General features: G+C 39.0%; 1 protein-coding gene and 1 pseudogene across 1 annotated transcript in view; both read left to right on the plus strand.

Annotated features, from left to right (window-relative positions):
• Positions 1-20,728, plus strand: part of LOC149744422 (uncharacterized) — a 485,722-nt gene that overhangs the window by 414,778 nt on the left and 50,216 nt on the right. The gene's annotated exons all lie outside the window — the stretch shown is intronic.
• LOC115803241 (U2 spliceosomal RNA) lies at positions 10,439-10,547 on the plus strand (annotated as a pseudogene).

Genomic DNA, 20,728 nt, shown 5'->3' on the forward strand with positions numbered 1-20,728 from the left:
TTGAACGTTGAATTTCTGGTAAAAATAAAGCAGTGAGCAAAATCCTTTTAAACACAGAAATCCTGAGTTCATCTTGTTGGGGCTCAGGCAATTCTGTAGCAAATAAATCCTTTGAAAGAGCTCCAAAAAAAAATTGTGCTATTTGAAGCTAAGTGAACTGTAAACTCATCATAGCTAAAACCTGTTATTGTCACACAAAAATGATATGACTAGAACAGAAAAGACAGGCCAACAATAGACTTAAGGTAGATGAGAATTTTGTAAATGCTAAAAGCATAATGACAAATAAGTAGGGAAAGAGTTACTCTATAATGATGCTAAGAAGAATCATAATTAATTATTTAGAGAAACAGGAAATTGGAATCTTTCCTCAGACTATCCACCATGCTTAATTGCAAATATGTTTGCAAATGTACAAAATGAAGTCATAGAACTAGAAGCAATTAAGGGAATATTTATCAAGAGGGGTGAGAAAGGACTTCTAAGGATAAGATTGATAGATTTGTAAATTTGGAATACACTCTGTCAAAAATTACCATGAAAAAAATGAAAGGAACTACAATCCCTTGCTCTCCATCCGTGTTATGATGTCATGGGTGTCAGCAGTTCACGGTTTTCTCTGCCAATTAGTATTACGTTGGATGAATATAATCAGGGTGCTTATTCCCTTATTGAGGAAGATCTGGTTTGTTTCCAGTGTTTGCCCTTATGGGTAAAGTCACTGTAAACATTTTGGAACACATTGTGTGTTCCAAACACATTGTGTGTGTGTGTCTGTGTTTCTATATTTCCTTTCTCTTTTGTAAATACCGAGGACTTGACTTTGTGGGCCGTATGTCAGGTGTAAGTGTGATTTGTAAGAGGCTGCCAGGCCTTTCTTCTAAGTGGTGTATGTATCATTATAAACTCACACCAATGAAGTTTGCATGTTCCATTTGCCCTGCATTCTTGCTAACACTTTGTGTTATAATAAGTTCTTTTTTTTCTTTTTTAGGTATTCTAATGATGTACATTTCATAGCAGTTTTAATGTGTATTTCTCTGATTTCTGCTGATGGGCCGCAATTTTTCACATGTTTATTGGGCATTTGAATATTTTCTTTTTGCAAAGTGTCAGTTCAAATATTTTACATTTTTATTCTATTTGTGTGAGTTTCTTAAATAGTGTCATAAAAGTTCTTTTGTAAATCTGAGGTACCATTCCTTCGTCAACTGCATGTTTTATAATCATGTAATTATTTTCTCTAAGTCTGTGACTTGCTTATTTATTTTCTTAAGAGTGCCTTCTGATGGATGGAAGTTTTGCCTTTTTTAAAATATGTGTAAAGTCTAACCTATCATATTGATTGCTATGATTTGTCTAAGAAAACTTGGCCTGCACCCAAGTCATGAGGTCTTTCTTCTATATTTTTCTCTAATGCTTTATGATTTTATATTTTACATTAGTTCTTTGATCTACCTTGACTTAATTTGTGTGTAAGGTGTGACTTGGGGGATAAGCTTCTTTTCTTTTTTAATGGATATTCAGGTATTACAGCATTATTCGTTAAAAAGACTTTTCTCTCTCTATTGGACTATCTTGGCACCTTTATCAAAAATTACATGTGTGGGTCTATCTCTGAGCTCTCTGTCAGCTCCACTCTGTCATAGCTACTATATCGTGAAAGCAGATAGCGTAAGCTTTCTAAGTATGTTCTTTCTTTGGTCAAGCTTGCTTTGGTTTTTCTAAGTCTGTGTGTGTGTGTGTGTGTGTGTGTGTGTGATCTTTTAATTTCTACAATAATATCCTCCTGGATCATTAATGCATATTGATATTGCCTTTTTCAAATTCTCCTGGCCCTCACTCCCTTGCTTTTACATCTTGCAATCACCTCAAAAAACAATTACATGCATCCAGTTCCTTGTCTCAGGCTCTGACTTGGGAGTGTGGGCAAATGATGTTCTTTGTGTCCATTTACCTTCACTGATCTTATGTTATACTTAATGTGTGCTTTCTCTATCTTAGGATTTTTAATATATTATAAACATACTTTTTAGAAATGTATTTAAATCTCTACCAAGATTACGCATTAGATGAGAAGTCAGAAAGTCTTGGATGTAAACCATTGCTACTTATGATCTGTATTTCCATGAAAAACTTATCTAATTATGATATGTTCCTACGTTTTTAAAATGAACATAATTACATATATTCTGCCCAGTCACAAATGTTTTATACAAATTGTGTTTTGAAATAAGATCATATATATAAGATGACTTAAAAATTGCATTTTATAGAGGAAGATTGACTTAATTAACCTTTGATAATAACTCATTTTCTACATATTACCTATAAATAACAAGTTAATATTTCAATGTGAAGTTAGATTTACTAACACATGCTTGTTCATCACATGAAAAATGAGTATCCTGGAATATTGCAAGGTTTCTTTCCGTTTCAGAAATATTTCCCATTTCCTTCTCCTACCAAGTATCTTCATGTGTCATGTAGATCATAGTAAGACATGTCCATGAAAGTGGGAGACATACGTACTTTTTTTTTCTTAATTGCAACTTAAAACACTTTTGTGAAAATTCTGCGGAAGTGTAAAGTGTTGAGTGATTTGCAGTAACTCATTCTGAATCCAGGGTCTGAGATTTCCTTTCCTATACAGAACCATATTGCTGTCTGTATAGACACATAAGATGTTAGGCTGGTCAATTTTCTTGTGATCTAGCTTAAATTTCTACCTCATATCCCCTCACTTACCCCTACCTTGCTGCATACCTGGACCAAACATCTCTGCCTTCTCCTTCTCCTTCAAAGCCTAGAGAGGATTAGAGATGAACGTTATTTCACCTTTTCCTTTTTCCCAAAAACCCTACCACTTTGCTGTTTGCTTCCCTGAATGGCGGACTTCCCAAGCCAAAGGGATGCCAAGAGAAGTCTTTCTATCCTGGTCTAAGAGGGTGGAACACAGTAACATCTCAACTCTATCTTTAACCTTTAACTTATTCTTTGTAAATCTGAGTTCCTGCAAAGTGGTGGGTTGATACTATTTTCTGGTGATCCTAGGTCTGATATGATCCTGGTTTCCTGTCCAAGTAGTTCTCTGAAGAGGTCAAGCATGTGCAGTTATTGACTATCATATTTTTTACAGATGTTTTTGGGAGTTTGGACAAGCCAGGTGAAGGGGGTAATCTGTTAATAAGTAAATTGAGATGTGTATGCTAGGGAGCATTTACATAAAAAGCAAGGTTAATCATTACTCTTACTGGGGGGATAAAGGAGGGAAGAGGATCTTTCTACATAACATTCATCATCCTTTGTTGCTAAAAGCACAGCCACCTCGTTACCCAGAGGAATTAATCTCCTAGCGTCTGCTCCCCGCTCTGCCACCATCAAGCAGGATGTGGATCTAAATGGCACTTAGATTTGAGAGAAGGTGAGGGTACGGTGATGATGCAGAGCGAGAGATTAAAGAAGCATCTTGACTGGAGCACGGCTGAAATGCAGCTGTTCTAATGAAATTCTGCTGCTTCCGATAAGGTCATTGGCTTACGTTTAACTTATTTTTGACATGAATAGGTAGGGATATTTTATTGTTAATCTAGCAGTTAAAACAAATATAGAAAAAATAGCGCTTTATTGTTAACCATCTTCTTATAAGCACTGGAGGTGAAGTCATAAAGACTCCATTTCCCTGTATTCCTTTATCGTCAAAAACAGTTCAGGACACAACAGAGTTCCTTCCACTTTCCTTCTACTTTTCAGGCCTGAAGAAAACCTTCTATTTAAATTATGCCGTTTAATCTCATCATAATTTTGAAGTGTTCATGGCCAAGTTCCCAAAGAAATGAGCTCCAAATCTTCGTATCTGACCAATTCCTTCTCCTCCAGAGATTGCGTTCACTTATTCTTTGTGTGGGTTCAAAATATTTTTTTAAACTTCAATTCTCTAAAATTAAAAACAGAACATATTTTAAAGGTTAACCAAAACGGCATGAATATTAATCACATCCTAAGTTGGTTTCAACATCCCACCTTTTTCTTACTTGTTTATACACCATCGTTGGTGACTGCGGTAGACACCTTTCAGAACACAGCCACAAATCAAGAATTCAGAGGCTGCTGTCCGCCCTGAGTAGGTGAAGTGACGGCAGATAGATTCTTCTATCGTCTCACCAAAGCATTGCTTATTTTATTCCGAGTTATAGCATCTGCAGAACCAGAATGCTGTCGCTCATAATGGAGCTGGTCATTATTTATCTATCAGTCCAGGCAGGAGTTGTAATCCACAATACACTGGACAGCTGCCGTTTCTCCCTCCCGGTCAGTCATTCCCTGCTTTTCTGTTAAGTCGGCTTTCTTTTGAAACCCACCTTTTCCCACTCTCAGTCTACGTAGTTGGCTTGTGTTTGACCCTTTCCCTTCAGTCCTAGAAGGGAACATCTGACCCAGACTTCGGACACAAGGATTGACCATACTAAGTTTACAAGGTAATTCTGAACCAATGAGAGAGACCTATAATTTTGAGCTAATAAGAAAGAAGGTCTTCCTTTCCAGGCAAGTTGCTGGCTGATAAGAGGCAGGCATGGGGATGCTGAGGGCGGTGTAGAGAGAGCCTGCCAGGAGTAAATCCACACCAAGGAAAGAAGCCAAAGATGGAGAGGAAGGGATGCCTCAAATTAGGTCTATAGATTTTACTTTATTTCATTTTTTCCATAAACCAGGGAGAACAGGGTTTCTTGCAATGGAAAGAATTCTGATGAATAAGCAGGCAATCCTCTTGCTGATGAGACAGGAGGGGATACTAGAGACAGCAAGTAAGTGATCCAGAGAGCTGAACCTGTCAGGGGTCAATTGGCTGATGCCATGGGCAGCATGCATTCTTGGCATATCAGACAGACATAAATTCAGATGATCACATTTAGAGCAAACGCTGAACCATCCCCCCAGTGTCTCCTAAAATAGAGATGGGCAGTTTATTTAAAAAGCAAGGTAGGTGTGTGTTTGGCGCATTGTTTGTCAGACTTTGGTGACTACTAGATAATATTTTTCTTGCTCTAAAAAGAACAAAACCTGGGTACAGAGAAGCTGCTGTGTACTCCCCAGATTATACACAAAGAATAGGGAATAGCGTCAGGGTGTAAAGCCACGTCTGCCTGACCTGAAGGACATGTTCATCTCCTATCAGCTTACTAATAGCATGAATGATCCTAGTTATTTACTTTCTCCAGTAGCTCACTTGGGAGAGGGGGTGGGTAACAGACACGCTTGATTAAAATAGCCTCACCCACCAACCAGCCATAGTACATGAAATCTTCATATCTGGAGGTGCCTCTGAATTCAGATTCTCTTAATTGCAGTCCTCCTAGGCAGAGTACTTAAAATATGTCTAAACATATTATGCTGAACACTTTTACAAAATAAAAGGCCGGTCAATCTTGGTCAGTATTGATTTCTTTAATCTTATTGATTAAAGAATTTGTGTTTTAGATTCTTATCAAGTCAATCTATGTTTGAGTCCTATTGACTAAATCTCTATGTTTGATGTAGAACTCTTTAGTTTACAGATGTTTTTGGATACACAGTCTAATGTGAATTTCACAAGATCCTTGTCTGAGACCACAAGCACACCATTTACATATAAGGTAATCGAGACTTGGGGGATCAAGGTAGCTTAACACATTATTGATTGGAGACATATTACTACATCTTTTGTTACTGACCACAGATGTATCAGTACGTTTTTAGAGAGTGATAGGATTAACATCACCATGCCAAGTTGTTAGAGCTTGAAACTGATGAAGTGTTCATTATACAACTTATGATTGTCATTATAATTCACATTTTGCTCTGTTAGGTTTTTGTTGCAACCTTGTGTATATTATAAACGTAAAATTTTCAAAAATGACGCATTGTGAAATTTTTAGTGAAGAAGAATTCTTTGGTGAATTTTATGCAGATACTTTCTCTGATTGTACAAGCGACATATATACAAGTGTCTCAGAAGATGACAGTTCTTCGCAATATAGTTCTGATTCAGATGACATGGATGTTAGACCAAACAAAAAACCTTAGTGATTGATTCTGATCCGGAAAGTGAAAATGAAACACGGTACTGGAGAACGCTCTTTTGCTTCTACACAAGAGTGTAGAGCTTAACCCAGTTAATTTACATGATAGGGAGTTAGAAATTTGCAAATCAGATTGCTTAAAATATTGTCAGTGACTCCGAGGAAACGTGATTATTGAGTTTGTGAAAACCCAGATGAAGTAACACCACTATGCTTCATTCAATATGGATTCTCTTAGACTAAGCCATGTCACACTAATTCATTTCTTTTTAAAGAGGACCTGTGAAAGGTATCCATAAAATGGGTTGTTAAAGTTAAGCATGCATCAAAATCACCTAGTGGGTTTGATAAACAGACTGCTGGGCTCCAATTCGAGAGTGTCAGGAAGTCTGGATTGGGACTTGAGATTTTGTATGTTTCACAAATTTCCAGGTGATGCTGGTGCTGGAATCACATTTAGAACCACTGGGCTTCCCTGGTGGCACAGTGGTTAAGAGTCCGCCTGCCGATGCAGGGGACACGGGTTCGTGCCCCGGTCTGGGAAGATCTCACGTGGCCCGTGAGCCATGGCCGCTGAGCCTGCGTGTCCGGAGCCTGTGCTCCGCAACGGGAGAGGCCAGAACAGTGAGAGGCCTGTGTACCGCAAAAAAAAAAAAAAAAAAAAATAGAACCACTGGAAGAGTCATGGTACACTGTGCTTGATTCCCCTCTTGGGGTAACGAGCTTTGACACCATCTGCAGAGATAAGTCCAGATGTGATGTAAGTGCCTTTTCAAGCTGCATTTTTCTTACTCTGCAGGCGAAAATGATGTAATGTCTTTCACTAGAATTTCTGTTAACTGTGCTCTTGGTGACCATTAGAAGTCTTGGCATACACAAGCTTTATTCAAGTTGCCAGGTTGAGTCATGCGTGCACCATTTTTTCTTCAAAAAAAAAAAAAAAGGAATGCATTCAAAGTTGTTTAAGTAGAAAATGCATTTTTAAGAGGTTCTTACATGAATCATAGAATTGTTGGGATGGCCAAAGAAATATACTTAAGGATAAAATTGCAGGGATAATGCTCAAAACCATACCATTAAACTGTAGGCCTCCTGCTATCTCCTAACGTGCAAACCATTGTCAGTCCTGTAACCTTACTGCTTTATTAGTCCACCTTTGAAATCTTCAGCATGTCCACAGCTGCCATCCCTTCCAGTAGAGTCAATTCTTCCCATGGAGACTTTTTCCTCCAGTTGCCCACCTGTACACTGAGGCCTGTAGGCATCTGTGAATCTACATCTCAAGTCTGTATTCTAACCACAAGCAAACTAAGAAATGTATGTTTTTGGACTCTATCTTGGAAAGGCACTACTTAGAATATGGGCACCTTATTCAAATTTAGGGAGATGTTCCAAAAATGTCAGCTGTCCCCTCAGCGGTTATTCTGGTGTGTCATAGAAAATAATGCCAAACATAATGTAAGACAGTTTACCATCTCCCGTGGTACTGTGGGTACACTGTCCTGAGCTAGGTGGTTCTTGCTTCAGGTCCCTGTAGCTGTAGTCAAGTAGTTGGGACTACTTCGTCTGAAGGCTGGACAAGACTGGGTGTCCCAGTGGCTCACTCACATGGATGTCAGTCAGTGCAGAGAGTTCACTGGGGCTTCCAACCCAAGCATCTACACTGTCTTCTCTCTGAAGACATGGACCTCTTATAGCATGATGGCTGAATTTAGGAGAAAAAAAGTGAAGGGTAAGTGTGAGACAGGAATAGGAAGAAACTTCCAGTTCTGTAGAGCAGGGGTCCCCAACCCCCATGCCACAGACCATTATTGGTCCGTGGTCTGTTAGGAACCAGGCTGCAGAGAAAGAGGTGAATGGCGAGCAAGTGAAGCTTCATCTGTATTTACAAACGCTCTCCATTGCTTGCATTACCGCCTGAACTCCGCCTCCTGTCAATATTATGGTGAGTTGTATAATTATTTCATTATATATTACAATGTAATAATAATAGAAATAAAGTGCACAATAAATGTAATGTGCTTGAATCATCCTAAAACCATCCCCCTCCCCAGTCCCTGGAAAAATTCTCTTCCACTAAACCGGTCCCTGGTGCCAAAATGGTTGGGGGCCACTGCTGTAGAGGACTGTCCCTCTGTTGCAGGAAAATTGGGGTGTGAAAGAATGGTTACTTCCCAGGTCTTGGGAGAGTCCTTGGGATGGACATCCAAGTGAGGGTCTTTGGCTTCACACAGGGATGAATTCAAGAGCGAGACAAAGTAGAGTGAAAACAGGTTTATTCAGGGAGATACACACTCCATAGACACAGTGTGGGCCATCTCAGAGGTGAGAGGCCCCAGGGTTCAGGGTGGTTAGTTTTTAATGAGCTGGGTAATTTTTTTTTAATATTTATTTATTTGGTTGTGCCAGGTCTTAGTTGCAGCAGGCGGGCTCCTTAGTTGTGGATCGTGGGCTCCTTAGTTGCAGCTTGCCAGCTCCTTAGTTATGACATGTGAACTCTTAGCTGTGGCATGCATGTAGGATCTAGTTCCCTGGCCAGAGATTGAACCCGGGCCCCCTGCGTCGGGAGCATAAAGTCTGAACCACTGCGCCACCAGGGAAGTCCCATGGGCTGGTTAACTTCATAGGCTAACAAGTGGGAGGATTATTCTAACTATCTTGGAGAAGGGGCAGGGGTTTCCAGGAATTGCACCACTGTCCACTTTTGTGTCGTGATGCCTGTGGGTGTGTCATTTAGATGCTAGTGTATTATAATGTGTGTATACCGAGACTCAAGGTCTACCGGAAGTCAAACCTTCTGCCATCTTGGGCCTGGCTGGCTCTGACTAGTTTATGCCGTACCCTCAAAGGCTGTGCCCTGCCCCCTGCCCTCCTGTCTGCCCTGCATTTGGCACACGGCCACTTTGTTCATAGTCTGTGGGTCACAGGATTTGCCCAAGTCTAGAAGGCACAGGAATGGCAGTAAGACGCTGTAGAAGAACTTGTAGGTCAGGGGTTGTGGTGGTGAGCATCTTTGCAGTACACCGTCTGCCAGAATGTGGCTTGGAAGTAGAGACATGGATCATTTCTGCAGCTAACTCAAAAAACAGACACCCGTCTCATACCACACACACACACACACACACACACACACACACACATCTTGGCATTCAATCAGATGTGTTCCACCGTTGGCTTCAAATACTAAGCTAATAGTCTTTACTACCTACTTATCTACACATACCCAGCCAGATTTGAGGTCATTTGCTGTGATAGAAATAGGAAGGAAACAAGTGGAGGAGTAGATGTGGGACTTCCCTCTTACTAATCACAGGTGAAGAGTAAGGTTCATCAGTGCAGGTTTCCATAGTGACGCTGTCTAATGACGTACAGCATTTAGTCCTTTCTCTTCTGTCCTAAGATAATTTTCTGAAAAAATAGCTACGCTACAAACATGGAGTTGGACTGGACCATCTGGTTGATGCTCTACTCTTTTGAACTCAAATCACCCAAATTGGATATCTTCATGAATTAGGAGGTTCCCATAAAATTAATAAGTTATATATTAGAATTGATCATTAAAAACTAAAGGATCCATTCATTTTGTATCTTTCTCAAATGTTAGGCTGTTTTCTCCCCAGAAAGACAATTGTGTACAAGGTCACCACCGCATTTTCCTTCTTGACCGTCAATTAGATGAGAGACGAATGATCCTCATGACTCCACCTGCATCTGAAAAAAATAGGAGAAGTGGGTACTGTCACTGGCTGTCTCTGTTGAGAAGCTTTATAAGCACAGCTTTGTTGTGGAACTGCTGTAAAGATAAAAGAATTCTAGACAACACTCAAGATTTCTTCATGCTTGATTGCACGAGGCATTCCAGGGACACCCACCAAGGTTATTTACAAGTACTTACTGAGATCACTCAGAACTCATTCCAAACCCAAGAGCTTCGTTGAGTCTTTGGAAACCGCTTCCAAATTCCAACAGTTGCAAAAACGTTATTTCATCTGAGTACTTGTAAAATCATTTAGTGCAATATGAATACAGTTTAATATATTGAGTTATAACAAATGAAAACTGTCTTACATCTTGAATTAAAGAATATAAATGTCGAGACTTCCACTTTGCTTCCTGCCCCTTCACAATTTGTCATCACTTCAATGTAAATAAAAGGCACCCCTAATCTTAAACTAACAATTTGAGGCTTACATTCTAGAATTCAATTAGAGGAAGAAGTTGGGAGTCTCAGGATTCCATGTATAAACATTTACTTAATTTTGCTACTTTCAAAATGAATGTACTAGCCTCAGTTAGGCCTGAAGTATTAAAGTCCAGGGATCCTAAGATCTGCCGTGTCCAGAAAATGATTTTCTGGTCTTCGGCTGAGGAAGAGGACAGAAACTTCTTGGCCTTTTGGCTAAGCTTAAGTGTAGTATCTGTTCTTATCAGTTTAATTACAGGATTCTGCGGGTATCACATTCTAAATATATCTCAACTCCATCCTTTGTTCTTTATCTCTACTTTTAGTGCCCATGTTCAGCTTCTCATCCTCGTTATTTTGTTCTACTGGAATATACTGACGGAAATGGTCAGACTCCGTGCCTCCAAGCTTGTGCCCTGTATAACCATTAGAAAATCTACCTTAAGTATGCAACTATCTCATGGTCAAAATTAAATAAAGATTAAAAAAAATGATTTTTTTAAAAAAGTATCTAAAAGCCACGTTCCTTAGCATGACGTAGCAGGAGCTGGGTGACCTGGCATCTCTTCCCCTCACCATTAACCAGTGATTTGTAGTTTTCTCCCAAGATTGAGAAGGACCCTACAACAGGGTCCACTCTTACTGGAATGCTAACCCACCTGTTTTTGGTCTGCCCATCACCTGTGTATTCTCTTTTTAAGGATTTAGCCCTGGATCATTTCTAGAAATTTTCTCTTTTTTTCTCCATTCCTCAGTCTGAATTGGGTTCTCTCGTTTTCTCTACTCCCCTTAAACCCTGAGCATCTCTCTAACGATATCCTTAGCATATTTTATCATCATCTGTTTGGTCCATCACAAAGTTTGAGGCCCTCTGCAGGCAAGGACCATATGTTACCTTTATTTTTGCACCCATAGCCCCTAGCATAAGTAAATGATAAACACTTGTTGAAGGAACAGATGGTTTTGTCCTCTACCTAATCATTTGGAAGAAACTTCACATTCTTAAAAAGATGTTTGGTATCCTTTGTAAATGTTCCAGGAAATAATTCACAGGGAAATGTTATACCGTAGAAGTTAAAGTAACTTTGAGTTTATTTACATCACTTTTTTTTTTTTTTTTGCTGTACGCGGGCCTCTCACTGCTGTGGCCTCTCCCATTGCGGAGCACAGGCTCCGGACGCGCAGGCTCAGCGGCCATGGCTCACGGGCCCAGCTGCTCCGCGGCATGTGGGATCCTCCCGGACCGGGGCACAAACCCGCGTCCCCTGCATCGGCAGGCGGACTCTCAACCACTGCGCCACCAAGGAAGCCCCATCAGTTTTTTAAATGTCAAGGTTTTGTACCCACATGCAACATGCAGAAGTAAATTACAAAGAGGCATTGTCACATTAAAAAAAAAAAATTCGCAATACTTGTTAAAGTACTTGGTGTAGGGACCAGTGCAATGGGGTTTTGTAGTAGGGAAAGGAGATTAGGTTCAATTCCAAATACAACAAGGAAAAGTGGGGATTTATAGCTAAAAAGCAGTGTGGAGTCAGTGGCTAGAAAATTACTAAAAGGAAATATTGGGGATAGGGTGGATTCTGCATAAACTGACTTAGCAAGAATCTTGCTGAACTTGGTCTCTTGAGGATGTGCCTGAGGATGCCAGCTCATCTAAAAGGGCTCAGAGGAGTCCAGGGCTAGTTTGGTTGAGGAGAGTATCCATGGCTGTCAGTGCCAACATGCCATTAGCACTGCTTCATTTATTACATCAATGCCCAAAATGTCTTTGAAGCAAGAGTAGTTTATTTCCCCAAGGAAGTTGTGGTTCAGAATACGTATAAAGTTTGAATTGGTTCATCTTTCTTCAACACCATAAAAATGATTTCTACCAATAACCCTATAATAGAGACATACTATCCCAGAAGGATATTGAAAATGAAAATCACATGTGATGATCATTTGGCCAAGTCTGTGACTTCCAGTCGCCTGGGTTCTCTGCAGCCCTTGTACCCACCTCTGAGATGAATAGAATGTATTCAGGAAAACATTTTTAGTTGCTAAAGAGTTAGCAGAGCTAATTATACAAACATCAAACCTAAATTCATAAGTGAAAATAGCGTGATTTGAGTACACATACCATAGACTTTTTCCTTTGTAGATGGGAATCACTGCACAATTTGTGAATAAGCCATAAACAAACAACCATTAGCCGATCTATAAATGTAAAAGCCAAATCATAAGCAATTATTCAAAGAAAATGCCCCTGTAAATTACTGGTTAGAAATAACGTCTGTGAGTTTAACAGAGAACTATCTCTCCAAGTTCTTATTAAACCTACTCATCGATTTTTCTTTTCACAATTTGTTTAAAGGTCATGTGAGTAAAGGGAGGGTTGAGGGGTCTGTTCTTTCTGGCAACAGGTAATGTGTCTTCTGTCCATCACTGACTCTCAACAGAAACCAAACAATGGAAGGGAAAGAGTTTGGTGAGATGAGCAATAACCCAACTTTAATTTTGTCCCCCTGCTTCTAAGTGCTCAGCTGGGACTCTTAGCTAGTTATGAATTCATGGAGACGTTTCACAACTGTGCGAGCACACCAATACAATTGATGTAGACAACACAATAGCTTGAGAGTGGATGGGAAGTGCTCCAAATTCAAAAAGTGACAGGACACACAAAATTGAAACTCACTATTTTTGTGAGAACTGAATTTCATTCAGTTTTAGCCATAAAAATGAGCCATAAAAGGACTGTTTCCAATTGCAATTTCAGGAAAAGACTGGGATAGCATGACTCAGAAATACACATTCAGCATGTACATTCACAGTCATCTGTGACACCAGTTTTATACATGCGACTTGAAAACAAGTATGCCCTTATTTTAAGAATAAGAAATCCCTTTGTATCTGAAGAATTAAGGTTGTCAAATCACGTGATTATAGAGGAAAAACAACAGCTTTTCCACGTTTTATATCTCTGGGACAGCAAACTGTCTTTAGGGACTGTTTTAATAGATGCCTTTCTGAACATTAGTGCAAATGGGCAACTTTTCTAGAGACAACGTTAAGAAAAGGCTTCCTAAGTAACAGTGATGTCTTGACTCATAAAACTTAATCATCCAATGAAAGGCATAACTGGCATTTTGGGATGTTCCAGCTGGTTGTGCCTAGTGGTTTTAATTCCAAGCAATGATTCCCTTTCTTTTCTTTTCTTTTTTTCTTTTTTTTTCTTTGGCTGTACTGCGTGGTTTGTGGGATCTTAGTTCCCCGACCAAGGATTGAACTTGCGCCCTCGGCAGTGAAAGCACCGAGTCCTAACCACTAGACAGCCAGGGAATTCCCTTCTTTATTTTTTTTTTCCTTCAGTTTTATTGAAGTATAGTTAATTTACAATGTTGTGTTAATTTCTGCTGTACAGCAAAGTGACTCAGTTATATATGTGTGTGTATAGACACACACACACACACATTCCTTTTTATATTCTTTTCTGTTATGGTTTGTCATAGGAAATTGAATATAGTTCCCTGTGCTATACAGTAGGACCTTGTTATTTATCCATCCTATATATAATAGTTTGCCTCTGCTACTCCCAAACTCCTTCCCTTTCTTTCCCCCTCCCCCTTGGCATCGCTTTTCTTTTTTAATGTAGCTCAGATTCCCTCTGCCACTTTCAACAGTAGTTTCCAGAGAATCTGCGCTTAGAGGTGACAGGTTAAGCAGCTATCGAGAGGCTGTTGTTTATTGTTCTCTACTAAGGTTATTAGGCTTCATGACACATTTTGTCATTGACCTGCGCATATTTAAATAAGGCAGACATAATACAGAATTTCTATAAGGAAAACCTGAGAATAACTGCTTCAGTTTTCTTTTTCTGTTATTAACTCTTCCCACTTTCACCCCTTTTTCGTATCCTCCGTTTTCCACCTTCCATGATTAATGGTTAATAAAATACATAGAATGATTGTTGGGGTAATACCATGCAAGCTACACTTGCTACTAAATGGGCAGTTCAGACAGACTCTGGATTTTAAGAGGGAGTTGCTTGGCTATGAACTGTATACTTTAAATAAAAATCTTTGGAACACGTAGGGGGAACACTCCATCTGTTTTGGGAGTCCCGATCCTATATACTCCCTGGAGAGTGGGAAATATTATTTAGATATGTAACTAAGAATGTCCATGAAAGGGAAATGAAAAGGTCATTTTAGCTCTTGTCTTCTCTTTCTCAAAAGCCTTGTAGTAGAAAAAAATAAATTCTATTTTTGAAAGGAAACTAAATTTTACCAAACCTCCCATCACTTGCATGAAGCAAGAGGCATCCAGAAATGCTAGAAAAAAGAGTAACACTCACAGGTCTTTCTGAAACTGCATTTACTTTTGTTTTATGTTATTCTTTTCCATATTTTATGAGTATGCTGTTAACTTTCAAATATGGGAGTCCTATTATAAGTTAAGAAATAATTCACGATAGTAGATTTGGCGAAGGACTTAATGATCAAATATGGCTATTCTTCATGAATGAGTAATTGTTCTTTTTCACAGCTGGTAAAGAGAGTACACGAAAAATGAATGTCCTAAATAGATCTGTATTAGCAATATACACAGAATACATGAAGAGAATGATCCTCTTTGGTCCTCCCATGAAACTTTTATACAGGATTCAGTGTGACTAGGAAATACCATACATATAGAGGGAAACCCTACCAGTATATATTTAAGTAGTGGAAATAAGGCCAGTGTTGGTTAACAGGGGTTATACACAAACCTCCTATAAGAGCATGGGGAACGCGGATGGCTGGGGAGGGCACAGTAATTTTGGCAATGATTATCCTGCTATGTAAATGTGAAATCTCTTCTTGATTATGTCAGTATGACACTGAAATCATGGAACTTTATAGTCTAGGGTTCTAATTATTGGTCACCACAAGGCAACTCTTTGTCTTAATATGTGGACTCTTACATGCTTAAAATCTTTAGGACTTTTTAGGTTTGTGTAGATTTTTATTGCTTGGTTAATTTTTTAATGTTTTATATTGTGTATATTTTATTCTCTATCATAGCCCAGGATTTAGAAATGCCTAACACCTAATCGTTACTCAGTAATTATTGGCTGATTGATGAATAAATATTGTTATTGAGAGAAGCATATCAGAGTTTGTGAAACAAGGACTTTCTGGAAAATGTAAGATACATGGGTAAAATTCACAAAGCATTACCATTCTTCATTGGTTTGTGGGAAAGACAGAACCCTTTGCCAAGAGCAGAGAAGTCACTTTTCAGCTTTAACTTTTTAAATGGACTTTTAAAAGCTCATAAGACAGACCACCACCATATAAAACGTCAGAGAAGTGAACTCTCAAGTCTGGTATCTAAATACCAAGAGAGAAGTTTGGTGAACTGATTGTAGAAGGTTTTACTACAATCCAGAACATTAGTAAGATGGAAAATATGAAAAAGGCCAGTTTCCTCTCACTTTTCAGGAGGTTCGTGTAAAATCCCTTCTTGATTTCGGGCTGGTGTGAGGACATATGAAAAGGTCTGAGAGAAGAAAGCTTGGGGGTATGGAGAGTGGTGTGAGACCTGGGCTCCCACAGTCACTCCTGCTTGAAAGGCCCCAGTGGGTTTCAGGAGGATTAGGAACCCCAGGTACATTTTAGGGGTTCAAAGTCAAGGGAATCTTGCTCTCCACTTTCTGCTTGGAATTCTGGGAGGAGACCATCACACAGTAGGATAGAAGTCACAATGTGAACCGGTATCCCTTGCTAATACTGTAGCAAATCATTCTTTATGTAAAGAGGGATTAAAAATGAGTGATCATGAGAAGGTAAATCCTCGTTAGCAAGGCCTATTTGGAAGCTTCTGGTGTTTAGGCTCCAGGATATATTATCTTATACTATGGACACAGTAAATATTAGTTCATTTTCTTTCCCTCTCAGAGAGTTTCATGCAAGTCTGAACAAGATAGGTGCCTAGTAGGTGATCCTAGGTAAATCAGGGCCAAATTTTAGAAACTTCCAAAGTCAAGCCTAAACACTAGCCTCATGATTATACTTTATCCATAATAAAAACAAAACACTTTACATCATCTTGAACACAGAAGCAACTCTTAGGAAAGAAATGCTAGCCAACTTTATATTTAAGGTAATTTAAGGTAAGAGGAATTGGACTGACCTTTTTAGTTTTTTAAAGAGTTATTTATTTTATTTTATTTATTTTTGGCTGCATTGGGTCTTAGTTGCGGCATGTGGGCTCTTCGTTGCAGAGCATGGGCTTCTCTCTAGTTGTGGCATGTGGTTTTTCTCCTTTCTAGTTGTGGCGCACAAGCCAGGGCACGTGGGCTCAGTAGTTGTGACACGCAGGCTTAGTTGCCCCGTAGCATGTGGGATCTTAGTTCCCTGACCAGGGATCGAGCCTGCGTCCCCTGCATTGCAGAGTGGATTCTTTACCACTGGACCACCAAGGAAGTCCCCTGACCTTTTTAAAATAGGGATGAAATTTACCTTTTAGTGTACCTATGAAAAAAGATATACTAAGGCTATAATAATAATTAAGATATTTGAGGCAGTTCAGGGAATTGAAAGAGCTGTAAACTGTTTCACTAAAGAAAATGTATAATTACCCAAGAATATGCAAGTGAAATTTTAAACAGGAAAAATCGTGATCTGAAATCATTAAAGTTTCCCAAGGCGAATGTTTAGATTGATTCTAATTCTGGCTCTTTGGACTCATAGAATGTTTAGGCTGGAATCTTTGACCAACCTGTTTGTTAAATAATGCAAGATCCTGTACAATGTGTGCTTTTGTTAAGTTTTATTTTCAGCCCTGGTGCTTTTCTGTGCATTCAATAAATCTAGTACAGAATGAGTCTATTGAATTACTTCAGTTCGATTAGACCTTGTTCTACACACTAGAGGTACAAATGTGATTCAAACAGACAAAATGCTGAGAGACTTTAGAACTAAAATAGTCAAAACTACTCATTCTGCAGAGAAGAAACCTAGACCTTATAAGACGGGGAATGTTCAAATGTCTCACAGCCAGTTAGTCACTGAGAAAGGACTGGAATGTGAGATCCCGACTTTTAATTCATTTTAATTTATTTAATTCATTCTTTGACCAGTTGTCATCTCCCGAGGGAAGCAGATTCCTAGTAGATACCTGGAGTGTTACGTCAAAATGGACCTTCCAGCCGTAAAAACACAGCTCTTGGTTTTGTTTTAATGTGAAACACTCAGTAATACATTTTTACCACATAAAATTCCTGTTGGTGATATATATATATTGCCTCTTTGAAAACTTTACCAATCCTGTGTATGTTGCTTAATTGGGTAATGACTAACAGCTTATGACAACATAAATTTGGAAAATAGCAGAATGTTGTACAAGATGTATTCACAGTGTACACTGTAAGTTTATTCTCATCTCTCCTCTATTTAGGCAGATTTTCAGTACATTTATGAAAGAAGACATACTTATGCATTTTGAAATTTTATTAGAATTTCCTTGTAAGTGACGCAGTCTAACATGGATGAAGAATTAAATGTCTTTAGAATACGTTTTGGAGTGTGTATAGTACACTTCACTATGATTAGGTACAAGCTATGTGGAACTTATGAGCCACATTTTTATCTCTATTTATTGCACTATAAAACATGTTCTGGGGCTTCCCTGGTGGCGCAGTGGTTGAGAGTCCGCCCGCCGATGCAGGGGACACGGGTTCGTGCCCCGGTCCGGAAGGATCCCACGTGCCGCGGAGCGGCTGGGCCCGTGAGCCATGGCCGCTGAGCCTGCGCGTCTGGAGCCTGTACGTCCGGAGCCTGTGCTCCTCAGCGGAAGGGGCCACAACAGTGAGAGGCCTGCGTACCGGTTAAGAAAAGAAAGTACCAACAGATACCTAGCGTACCTTAAATTATCATTGTGGAGTCTAATTAAAAAGACGTTTACTAGTACACAGTAAATACACCTGAGACTAAATCAGGGTAGGGACCCAGTTGTTTGTTTTGTTTTGCCTTGGCTTCTGAATGTTTTCAATCTCTGGGGACTGCTATCAGAGTGCTTTCTTAAAAAGAATGCTTATTGGAATTTTTTTTTTTTTTTTGGCTCTTTTCCCCACAGGAGTTTACACTCTTGTGGATTGTGTCTTTCACTCACGTGTTAGTGAAATTACAGCTCCAACCAGCCTTTTACTGGTGAGGAATGGAAAGATTTAGAAACAGACTCACAAAGAGAACAGACATGTGGTTGCCAAGAGAGAGGGGGGTGGGGAAGGGATGGATTGGGAGTTTGGGATGAGAAGATGCAAACTAGTATATCTAGAATTGATACAAAACAAGGTTCTACTGTAGAGCACAGGGAACTATATTCAATACCCTGTGATAAACCGTAATGGAAAAGAATATGAAAAAGAACATATATAATATATAACTGAATCACTTTTCTGTACAGCAGAAGCTAACACAACATTGTAAATCAACTAGACTTCAATAAAATAAACTTTAAAAAGAAGGTTTTGTTTGCAATCATACCCTCAAGTTCAAAGAACTCACAGCAGAGAGAAATTCCATGATTGATGATGGTCATTTTAAGGACTTTAGTGTTTTTACATCTTTATGAACAAATTTATATGTAGACTCATTGGAGACTCTGCAAAGAGGAGAAAGCTTATAACTATTTTACAGGGGAAAAACTTTTCACTCTCCATGTATCGAAAAGGGGAGAAACTTCATATGCACAACAGATGAATGTATGTTTTCTTTTATTCTTATTAATCATATACTTAATTAAAGAAAAAATATGTATTGATGTGAAAACCTAGATATGAAGAAAGACGTAACTACATGGCCTAAAGATAAACACTCATAACATTCTGACATAAAATTCCAAAAATGTCAAACATAGAGTTACATGTTCATTTTGGTGGTATTATATTGTATAAATGATTTTGCAGAAGTGTCCTTTCCTCCTACAGTAGCTTTAATAGATTTCGTATAGTATATTAAGTGAATTTACTACAGTATATTCAACATTGTTTATAATTTTCATTTCTGTATAAAATCAGAAAAAAGAATCTTTGATGAGCATTTCTATGGGCAAATATTTGCTCCCTTATTTAACTTACATCTCATTGAGTAGTCGTTTATATATGCACTCCTATGAAAACTACTCAGAAATACAGTCAGGAAGCACGTGAGTTAATGTGCTTCTAGATAGTCCCGTCTGATTACGGATAGTAACTAGTAGCAAACATGTATATTTCTTGTATTTCTTTATTATGAACTTCTGAGTTCTCCTGTTATGTATACGATCCAGTAGGAGTGGGTGAAAAGCACGGTCTTCTAAACATTGGAGGCTCTCAATCTACGTGTTTTACCTTTACCTTCTCTACAGAAGATTTAGGACTTTCTCATTCACATATTTAAAAATCACAGTTTTTTAAAAAAGACATACATATAAACTTCAACAGACACCTATTAGATCAGATTTAAGCTAATATAGATTTTTTTATACAATATGAAGAGATTGGAAATCATGTTGATTCAGTTCACTTGGTTAATAAAAACAACTGCTATTCAATAAGCCACATTCTGTCAGGTGGTTTATCCCAGTTTACTCATTAAATTATTAAAATGACACTAGGCAGTGCCCATGTATTCACAAGGAGAAAGCTGCGGCTCGGAGACATTAAACAAAGTACCCCAGGTATCAGATCTAGTAATTGGCAAAGCCGATGTTGAAATTATGTTCCGCTTTACCAAAAACCAGTCTGCTGAATCTGCCTGGTTTGTAAACTTGCTGACGGAACCTGTTAAACTTTTCGGATTGCTAAAAGAAATCATTTCAGTTGAGTTAATTTCTGCAAGTTGTCTCTTAAAAGGAGAAAGGTGATCGTAAATTTTTCCTTGTACTTTCCTGAAGTTGTGAATTTTTGAAACAGAAAATACCCCTCCTCAGTGGCTCACCGAGCAATACTCTATCACCACCGGTGAACAAAACTGTCGTAAATATTAGTGAATTACATACACGTGTGCATTCTGATAAGGACCAGACTTCACACTTACCTGCTGCCTGCGCCGACCTAAGGTGAGGACAGCAGCTGCGCGCTCTCTTTCTTCTTCCGCCCTAGCCAGTGTCCATGAAACCCACCACCACCGAGTTTCCTGTAATATTCCCAGGCATATCATGAAAGCATTTTTAATTTAATTATTTAAACTATTTTTTCAGTGCCCTCACACTTCTAATGTAGCCATCCAGCCCCTTTATTTTGCCACTGAAATGCATCATTCATCTTACTCTTATTTTCCTATCCCTAAAGGAGTGCACAATGTTTTCCCGCCTGTGGGCAGCACCGCCAGCCCTCAAACGCCTTGAACCTCTGCGTTTTACAGAGCTCCTGAGGGGGGTTCGTTGCCTGTAACTGCTTCACTACCTGTTGCATTTTATTGTCATCAGCAATCTTGGGTCTTCCGTTGCTGTTTTTTTTCCCCAGGGCCCACTTTTATCT

Source organism: Delphinapterus leucas, chromosome 21 (assembly GCF_059928025.1).
Source record: "Delphinapterus leucas isolate spDelLeu-1000000601 "Yukka" chromosome 21, BTC_Dleu_Yukka2, whole genome shotgun sequence".
NCBI lineage: Eukaryota > Metazoa > Chordata > Mammalia > Artiodactyla > Monodontidae > Delphinapterus > Delphinapterus leucas.